Here is a 10,301-nt window from a genome sequence, read left to right as displayed (position 1 = left end):
AACACCCCCCAAACCTCAGAGCCGCTGATCTGAAACAAGTCCTCACACCCAAGAAAGGGCTACTCTGGGGATGTGAGTCCGGGTGTAGGTGTCTGTCACTCACTGATTATCCACCGAAAACACAGGTCTCCTGTGTGCCTATCCCTATCTCTGGCCCCAGAGGAAGGACGTGCTAAATTTATGTTGTTTGAGGTTAGCCATTCAACCATAGCTTGAAAAGGTGCTGTTGGACATTAGTTACCAGAAGGGTCTCTGCTCCAACTCAGCCTCCATGACTTCCCTTATGGTTAGACAAGAAGTTTCCCCCAGACACTGATAGCACCGTGCTCCAAAAATGCAACCACCAAGCCGGGCGTTGGTGGCGCACGCCTTTAATCCCAGCACTCGGGAGGCAGAGGCAGGCGGATCTCTGTGAGTTCGAGACCAGCCTGGTCTACAGAGCGAGTTCCAGGACAGCCTCCAAAGCCACAGAGAAACCCTGTCTCGAAAAAAACCCCAAAAAAAAAAAAATGCAACCACCAGGGAACCAACTTCACCAATAGGTTACCCCACTGATGGCTTAGAGGAAACAGGTCCCCGTAGACGTGACTTTGAAGGCTGTATCTTGTCCCTGAATCCCCTCTCCCCGTCTCTCTGTTCAACAGTTGTCTAGAGGGGAGCAACTCTGTCAGGTGTGCCTTACGGCAGGCCCTAGACCAAGCTCACCACAGGCCGGCAGCCGCCGTGGTCAAGCAGCTACGGAAACAAAGTCTGAAACTATCAGGCCTGAGGTTAAGGCAAGACTCCTGTTTACCCACATGGATTATTTGCTTTCCTTTATCAGAAGTGATGTCAAATCACGCAGAAGAGAAACCATATTATGGCCGGGTGGTGGTGGCGGCGCACGCCTTTAATCCCAGCACTAGGGAGGCCGAGGCAGGCGGATCTCTGTGAGTTCGGTCTACAGAGAGAGTTCCAGGACAGCCTCCAAAGCCACACAGAGAAACCCTGTCTGGAAAAACCGAAAGAGAGAGAGAGAGAGAGAGAGAGAGAGAGAGAGAGAGAGAGAGAGAGAGAGAGAGAGAGAGAGAGAGAGAGACCATATTATAGTTGCTAAGTTTGCCACGTCACCAAACACAGGTAACCCCAGATGTCACGTGTGTGTAGCATGAACGATCTCACAGGCCGGGGTGGGCATAACACACAAGAAGAGGGATCCATTGTGGAATTTTGTCTTTATTTCCATCAGAACAGCCAGATGTGACAGCCACCCCTTGTGATCCCTGGGGCTGTGGGGAACAATGTTTCCTGTCCCAAAGAATAGTAGTTGGTCACTGGAGGAAGACTCCTAGGGCCCACTTTAAACAAAAATTACAAACCAGGCCGTCATCCTGGCACTTGGAAGGATGAGGCAGGGTGGCCATGAGTTTGAGGCCAGCCTGGGCTACATAGTGAGTTTCAGATCAGCTGGGGCTACAGAGTGAGACCCCCCACCCCCGCCTGCTTCCACTAAAGAAAACATGCCAAAACAAAACAAAAATCACAAACCGGGACAAAAACTTCAGGACAAAGTCAGAGCCTGCACGGGCAAAGACCTGCGCGCCAGGCTGTGGCGTCTGAAAGTGCGGGTCCTGCCCGTAGGAGGACACAGGCCATGTAGGTCGAAGCCTGTGACTAGGATGTCACCAGTGCTTCTTCCTCTGGGTCTTGGATGGGGTCCAGGGCTTCCCAAGTGGCTGTGGTTTGGGACGAAATAGGCTGCAAGGGCTGGGCTGGGCGCAGGGCTGGGCGGCTGCCCCCGCGGCGGACGCGGGCCACGCCCTCTTGGACGCGAGCACACACCCCCCATTTCCCCGGGCCCAAGGAGACACGCCTGGCCCTGCAGACAAACAGGAGGCAGATTTGTACGAGTAAGTACAAGGTCCTGGAATGCTCGCCCTGTTACCACACACTATACAGAGAATAATTGGGAGAAGATTGTGCAAGAAGCTGGGGCGTGCAGCGAGATCTCCAAGTTCCCATCCCCAGGATCGGGGGGTGGGGTGGGTGGGGGACGACACAGGAAGGGGGCAGCTTGGAACAGAGGAGGGCGCCACCTTCGGGTGGCAGGGATTGCCTCCCTCTGGCAGGGGTGCAGCGCGGCTCTGCAAAGGGCTGTGGAACCCAGGTCCCTGCTGAGGGCTGGTAGAGGGGACCACGCCCACAGCCCCAGGGCAGCTGCGGCTTCAGTAGTGGCATCGGAGGGGCCCCGCCTTGGCTGCGCCTAATGAGGCACAGAACCGTCGCCAAGGCCCCCAGGCTGGACGCACACCAGGTCCTGGGGGCGGCGGGGAGAGCTGGGGGAAAACCCCACCCAACAAACTCCAAAGGCAGCCCTTGCCGCACCCCAGGGTCTGTGCCTGGCCAGCTGGGCTGCATTTTCAGTCCCACGGAGCCCCCCAGAGGTGGGTCCACCCCGGAGGCCCAGTGTGACTCACTTCCCCAGGCCCCGAGGCCACAGTGGAAGGTGCCTCCCTCTCTTCTCAGGCAAAGCCTCCTTTGTTCTCTTGCTGGCTTCTCTTCACAACTCTCTCTCTCTCTCTCTCTCTCTCTCTCTCTCTCTCTCTCTCTCTCTCTCTCTCTCTCTCTCTCTCTCTCTCTCTCTCTCTCTCTCTCTCTCTCTCTCTCTCTCTCTCTCTCTCTCTCTCTCTCTCTCTCTCTCTCTCTCTCTCTCTCTCTCTCTCTCTCTCTCTCTCCTCCCTCCCTCCCTCCCTCCCTCCCTCCTCCTCCCTCCCTCCCTCCCTCCCTCCCTCCCTCCCTCCCTCCCTCCCTCCCTCCCTCCTCTGCCTTGCAACTCAAGTCCTGCGGTGTTTCAGTGGTACCAGCTGTGCTGGGGTAAAGCGGGCACAGGCGGGCACCTCTAGAGAGGTCGCGCTTCGCGGGAGACTTGCCTAACCCCTCTGCTCCCCTTGGGTCTCCCACCGTCCCCAAGACACCCCAACATAACCTATGCATGCCCACCTCCATGCATAGGTTGTGGGCGTGCAGCTTGCCGGGGTGCTGGATGGGGACCAGAATGAGGGCGGTTTGGATAGCTCATCCTGATCAGCGCCACCCCGAGCCGCTGAACTGGCCTTGGCACTAATCTGACATCAGGGAGAAGTTTCGAGAGACACCTCACTCTCCTGGCCGCCCGCGTCCCCTCCCCTCCCCCCCACCTCCCATGGGCCTCCCTTAGTTCCCATGGCCTGGTGGAGGGACCAGGCCAAGAGAGGAATTCGTTAAGCTACCTCCAGACACAGCCTCTCCTTCTGTGTCTAAGGTCTAAGTTGACTTCACTCGCACCTTCCTGCCCCCTCTCCCCTCCCTGCTATGTGGGAGGCTCGCATCCCTGGGGTGGTGCCCACCTGTAGTCAGCAGGCCAGCTCTGCGCTGACAGCCAGGTCCTTGCAGTCTGCCTGGCCATTTTTGAAGAATAATAAGGCAATTCCTATTATTATTATTATCAGCAGCAGCATCATTGGGGTTTTTTAGAATTTCATATATGGGCTCATTTACATCATTTCCACTCTCCCTCTCCCTGTCCAACGTCTCCCATGTCTTCTCCCCCACTCTGTTTTTTTATTTTATTTTATGTGTATCTATGTTCTGCCTGCATGTATAAATGTGCATAATGAGTGTGCAGTGTCCTTGGAGGCCAGAAGAGGGCGGTGAATCCCCCTGCGACTGGAATTACAGGCAATTAGGAGCCAGAATGGGGTTGCTGGGAATGGAACCTAGGTCCTCCTGGAAGAGCAGCCAGTGCTCCTGACCACTGAGCCGTCTCTCCAACTCTTACGAGCCTCTTCTTTAATCATTATTGTTACACATACGCGTGCAACCGACTGAGTCCGTTCCTACAAGTGTTTGGGGCTGACCACTCGGGTTGAATAGCCCACGGGGACCCATCCTTAGAGCAAACAGGTTCTCCCTGTCTCCTGTAGCTCCTCATCTGGGAGTGGGGCCTGTGTCATCCCCCCCCCCCAGCATGCTACGCTCTTATTGTTAACAACACCCGTGTTGTTGAGGTCCCCCCGGGTGCAGCTTCTCTCTCATGTATAGAAGACACTGTCCTGGTCCTTGGGCTCTTAGGATTAGTCCTTCCCGTTCTCTTTAATTTTCCTTGAGCCTTAGGTGTGGGGTGTGTGTTGTAGATCTCTCAGCTGGGGCTGGGCACCCCGTGGTAGAGGACTAATTAAAAAAACTCCCTACATACATAAATTCTCAGTTTTATAAAACCGAAAATGGGGGAGGGAGTCCCTGATGTGCTATAAACAGGAGAGACAAAAAAAACTTTTCTTCCCCGGGTGGTGGTGGCGCACGCCTTTAATCCCAGCACTCGGGAGGCAGAGGCAGGCGGATCTCTGTGAGTTTGAGGCCAGGCTGGTCTACAGAGCAAGTTCGAGTTCCAGGACAGCCTCCAAAACAATACAGAGAAACCCTTTCTCGAAAACCAAAAAAACAAAAACAAAAACAAAAACAAAAAAATTATGAATTAGGAGTCGCTGGGGGAGTGTTCACTCTTCATGTCTGTATCAGCCAGGCAGTCACATGGACATCGGTCTAGAAGAGACCCTGTTGGAGGCTGGGATTTGAGCCAATGGATGACATGAATAGCGCGGTCATTCAATCCCTACACCTACCTACCCCCCCATGGGGAAAGAGCGTTTAATAGTTTCGTTTGGCTGGGCATGGTGGGGCACACGTGTATCCCATAATTCAAGAGGGTGAGTCTGGCGGAGCACAAGTTTAAGGCTAGCCTAGACTACAGAGGGAATTTGAGGCCAACCTGAGTTACACAGGAAAACTCTATCTCAAAATCAAACAACGAAAATAAAAATAAAGCCAGAAAGAAAGTCCCATTTACTCATGTAGAAGAGCTTTAATAGGGGCCTGTGAGATGGCTCAGTAGGTGGAGGTGCTTGCAGCTAACCCTGACAGCCTGAGTTCAATTCCCAGGACCCACCTAGTAAGAGACAAGGAGAACCAACTCCTGCAGGCTGTCCTCTGACTTCTATATATACACGCACTGTGGCACCTGTCCAAACTCACCCACCTACCCACCCCACACAAAATACTTGTCCTTTCTCAAATGACTGCACCAAGCTCCAGAGCCTGTTTTTGCAAAAGCCAGTATATTGCTTTCCTGTGTTGCCTGTGACAGACCGTCACAAACCCTGTGGCACAAACAATGTTAAATTTGGGATATATATATATATCGTCTTGTTGTGGAAGTCAGGGTGTGAAATGGGATTGTGTGCTGTGCTCTCTGCCGGTGACCCTAGGGTAGAAGATTTTCTTTAATTTCTAGCTTCTGGAGGCGGCCTGCAATCCTTGGCTTGTGGTTTCCTGCTCCGGCCTCAAAGCCAGAAGGCTAGCATCCTCAAGTCTCTCTCTGGCTCTCTCTTCTCTGCACTCCTGCAATTACACTGGATGCACAGATAGCACAAGCTAACCTCCCTCCTCCAAGGTCAGTGGAGCAACCCTAAGTCCATGTGGAAAGCTGATTGTCCCGTACCACGTAGCCTGTCCTGTACCATGCAGACACCCGGTGAGGGTCTGTGGACGTTTAGGAGGACTCTTGCGCCTACCACAGCTGGGAGGTAACTTCACTAGAGAAGTCTCGGTGGAGGGCTGGGGAGCAGTTCAGGGGCTGAGCGTTTGCACATGCAAGGCTCTAGGTGTAGTCCCTGCACCACGAGATAGCGAGGGTGGTGGCGGTAATGATGGTGGAGTCGATAATGGCGATGATAATCGTGGTGGTGTTGATGATGGGGAGGAGGGTGATAATGGTGGTGGTGTCTGGGGACATAGCTCAGTGGCTGAGCATTTGGTTTCTATCTGAAAGACCCTGGGTTCCACCCCCAGCACTGAAAAGAGAAAGAAAAAAGAAACAAGACAAGAAAACCTTTCTGGGATTTATTTTTACCTGTGTCTGTGTACGTCACGTGTGTGACATACGATAGCGTTGGGTGCCCCAGAGCTGGAGGTACGGGGCAGTTGTGAGCCCCCTGACAACGGGAGCTAGGAACAAACTCAGGTTATTTGTCAGAATGGTGCACACTCTTAACCACTGAGCTGTTCCTTCTCCCCCAGGGGAAATGTTAAGGTATAGTTGGTTTTGTTTTGTTTTCCTCTTTGGGGGCCTGCCACCCAGCTCCCAAATAAATACATGGAGGCTTGTTCTTACTCATGAATGCCTGGCCTTAGCTTGGTTTGTTTCTAATCAGCTTCTCTAACTTAAATTATCCTGCTTCTCTTTTAACCACGTTTTGCCTCTGGGCTTTTAACTTTTCTTTATTCTAAATATCTTTCTTTTCTTACTCCCTGGCTGGTTGCCTGGCCCCTGGAATTCTCCTCTCCTCCTTTTCAAGCTCCTCCCCCTTCACTCTGGATCCTAGATTTCTCCTCCTACGTATTCTCTCTGCCTGGCAGCCCACCTATTTCTCTCCCGCCTAGCCATTGACAGCTCAGCTCTTTATTAGACCGTCAGATGTTTTAAACAGGCAGAGTAGCACACCTTTAAAGAGTTAAACAAGTGCAACATACGGGAATGCAACACATCTCTGCAAATATTCCACAGCATCAGTGAATGTAACACATCTTACATTCCACAACATTAAGGGACTGGAGAGATGGCTCAGCAGAAAAGAACACATACCATGCTTCGGAAAGGTCCAGAGTGCCGATCCCAGAGCCGCAGATCAGCTCGCAACCACCTGCAACTCTAATCCATAGGATCTAACATCCTCTTCCGGCCTCTCTGTGGCACCCCCCGTGGATGTGGTCGCACACAGACGCACGTGGGCCCACAGGCACGGGCGTCAATTTTAAATAAAATACGTAATAAGCAAATATAAAAGAAATAAAATCTTAGTTGTGCACATGCTAAGTTCAGAGTCCTCCTAGAATAATAGTGGATGAAAATGAAAACAAACGAATCTATTCCCAACCTTGCAGCATTTATGCCTTGTGAGTCACGATGGGAATTAAACAGAAGTCAAATGGACCCCACAGGCCCCATCATGCTAACGCTACGGGGTAAAGATGAAGGTGGACAGGAGTGTGCGTGCATGCTACTCCTTTGGCGTGTGTCGGGGGAACATCCATCACTGGCCCTGGCTTCCTGCCTGGTGCCCGGAGGCTGTCAGTACAAACAGGTAAAGGGGCTTCCTGCCTCCGGGATCCGTACTTCCTTGCCTTCAGGCTTCTCCCTGGCTGCGACTGCAGGGAAGCATACTGGAGACCGGAGGGTGGGTAAAGGTGAGGTCAGCATCTCTCATCCCCTCCTCGGAAGGCTTCAGCGCCAGCAGGACGGGGGCTTTTTCCACGGGGCTGGGTCTGAGAACACACCTCTTTCTTCCACCCTTAGGGACCGGCGTTGGGGACACAGAGGGCGTTCATCTCTCTGGTCGTCCCACGCCTTTGCAAACAGGGCTTTATCCTTTAAGAAAATGTTTTTGTATTGTATGTGTATATGATGTACATGTGATGATGATGGTGGTGTGTGTGTGTGTGTGTGTGTGTGTGTGTGCGCTCGAGACTGTGTTCACGTTCATGTGTGTAAGTGCTGGCATGCTCCCAGAGGTCAATGGAAAGTCTCATGTATTTGCATCTTGTTTAAGACATGGTCTCGAATCCCAGATTGATGCCTGAGAGGCCAACAGGGGACTGATCCAGACTCCATGAATCTCAGTGAGGAGGCCACAGAAATCACTGGGGCCTTGGGTAGTAGATCGGTGTTTGCCGTGGTGTATGAATGAACTTTGGGAGCCCATCCCACAATGAGGGATGCTCTCTCAGCCTGGACACATGGGAAAGGGCCTAGGTCTTGCCCTGGATGAAATGACAGACTTTAGAGATCCCCCCCCCAAGGAGAGCCTCACCCTCCCTGGGGAATGGTGTGGGGATTGGGTGGGAGACTGGGGGGGGCTGGTGGAGGGACAAGGGAGGAGGGGTGGGGGAGGGAGCTGGGATTGACATGTGAAGCATTCCTGTAAATTAAATTCAGGGATCCTCCTATTTCTGTCTTGCCACAGGGACACTCAGCGTGCAGACACCCGCTACCACACTAAGCTCTGTAGTAGGTTCTGGAGACTCGAACTGAAAACACCATGATTGCACAGCAAACACTTTACCCACTAAGTCATCTCTCCAGCCTGTAAAGAGTACTCAGTAAAGTGTTTTTACATCGTCCTTATTGGAAGGCGTCATGTTTCTTTTACCGAGAAGTCCTTACTGAAATGGTATCCTTGAAATAAAGATCCAAAGACGGTGAGGCTGGCGCATTGGTTACACCTTGTGTCCCTGTGTCCCTGTGTTCTTGTGTCCTTGTGTCCCTGTGTCCTTGTGTCCTTGTGTCCCTGTGTCCTTGTGTCCTTGTGTCCCTGTGTCCTTGTGTCCTTGTGTCCCTGTGTCCCTGTGTCCTTGTGTCCTTGTGTCCCTGTGACCAAAATACTTGAGAGAAGAAGCTGAAGAAAAGGTTTTTTGTTTGTTTGTTTGTTTGTTTGTTTTGCCGGGTGTTGGGACTGCACTCGGGAGGCAGAGGCAGGCGGATTTCTGAGAGTTCGAGGCCAGCCTAGTCTACAGAGTAAGTTCCAGGACAGCCTCCAAAACAATGCAGAGAAACCCTGTCTTGAAAACCAGAAAAAAACAAAAAGAAGTTTTTTGTTTGTTTGTTTGGGGGCTGGGGCTGGTCTGTGGTCAGTCAGCCCTGTGTGTTTAGGCAGAACATCACAGAAGAGGGAGGAACCTGGAGCACGGGGCAGAGGAGGGACTTAGAGTCCCTGGAAATCATGCTCAACCAATGTGGAGTTAGGATACGATAGAAAGGCCCAGGCATCGCCTTGCCTTTTGCAAGTGACAGTGAGAGGCATATCCTCAGCATGGCAGACGCAGACAGGTCCCAGCAGGGAACTCAAGTTCCAGTGGCCCACGTGGTGCCTCATGTAAAACACGCCTTGTGTTGGCTGCCTTCCTTCCGCGTATTTCCCAGCATACACCTGGGAAGTATCTCCAAGGGGCTGCTTCCATTCAAGGTCTCGGCTAAGCAGGTAAGCGTTGGCCTTTGGCTCCAGCAGGGTCCCAATCTAAGACACCACTTGAGTGACAGGCAGGGCGGTGACAGACTGAAGGACAAGGGGGGAGACAGAGGCCGGCTGGACGCCGCTGTGAAGGCCCAGAGGAGAGCCGGCGGTGTCTTGGAGGAGAGTAGAGGGTGGAGAGGTGTCGAGAGGAGGCTCCTGTCGGGGTACGCACTCTGGAGAAAGAAGCCAGCATGCATGCCCAGATGTGGGATGTGAGGACCGCAGAGGCGCCCATGGTGACTCCAAGCTTCCGGCTCCAACAAAGCAAGTCGCCTTTTGCTGGGCTGAGAAGGACGGCGGAGGAGGGAGAGCAACATGGGGGTCCTGGGGGGCTTGGCTGGCAGCACGTCGGGTTGAGATAGATGCCTGTTAGACACGGGAGTGGAAAAACGGGGGAGCAGGATGAACCTCATTGGCAGATCAGTTTTAGGCCAAGACTGATGAGGTCATCAAAGGAATGAATGCGGGGGGGGAGGGGAGGGAAGGGAAGGGGAGAGGGGAAGAGAGGCACTCTGTCAGCAAAGGAAGCCTGGGGAAGGTGTTCAGCTGGTAAAACATTTGGGTAGCAGGCATGGAGGCCTGGGCTCTGTCGCAAGTATCCTATGAAGCTAGATATGGTAATACAAACTTGTTACCCCAGAAGAACCAACAAAAATGTCCCTGAAGTGAGGCAGGGGAAGACTAGGAGAGAGGACAGGAAAAGACTGCAAATAAACGTGGACAACATTGATGGAAAACAACCTGATGAACTATCTTAATTAATTTTTATTTTATTTTTGGTTTTTTCGAGACAGGGTTTCTCTGTATTGTTTTGGAGGCTGTCCTGGAACTCGCTCTGTAGACCAGGCTGGCCTCGAACTCACAGAGATCCGCCTGCCTCTGCCTCCCAAGGGCTGGGACTAAAGGCGTGCTGTACTTTTATCTTTACAGAAAAAACAAACAAAAAAAAACAAAAACAAAAACAAAAAAACAAAAAAACGACGTTATGCCAGGACCATAATGGACTAAACTTCTGCGACTGTAAGTCGCCACCTCAGTGAAATGCTTTCCCTTAGAAGAGTTGCCCTGGTCATGGTGTCTCTTCACAGCAACAGAAACCCCCTAACTAAGATAGCAGCGAGGCTGGGGGGTGTAGGACTACTCTCTGGCCCAGCCTGCTGCTCCTAGGCTGTGAACCTGCAAGGTTGTCCCTGGGCTGACTGAAACCCAGGGGGTAAT

At 52.4% G+C, this 10,301-nt stretch overlaps 1 long non-coding RNA gene across 1 annotated transcript; it reads left to right on the top strand.

Annotated features, from left to right (window-relative positions):
* The first annotated feature begins 1,755 nt into the window (after window positions 1-1,755).
* LOC106022096 lies at window positions 1,756-8,275 on the top strand. The gene is made up of 4 exons (XR_002385204.2): window positions 1,756-1,889; window positions 5,309-5,600; window positions 6,958-7,157; window positions 8,037-8,275. It is a non-coding gene; the product is annotated as an uncharacterized LOC106022096 (long non-coding RNA).
* The last annotated feature ends 2,026 nt before the right edge of the window (window positions 8,276-10,301 follow it).

The sequence above is a fragment of the Mesocricetus auratus genome, unplaced genomic scaffold (genome assembly GCF_017639785.1).
Source record: "Mesocricetus auratus isolate SY011 unplaced genomic scaffold, BCM_Maur_2.0 Super-Scaffold_100046, whole genome shotgun sequence".
Taxonomy (NCBI): Eukaryota; Metazoa; Chordata; class Mammalia; order Rodentia; family Cricetidae; genus Mesocricetus; species Mesocricetus auratus.
Note: the sequence above shows the minus strand (reverse complement) of the source record. Positions and strands in the feature narration are given on the sequence as shown.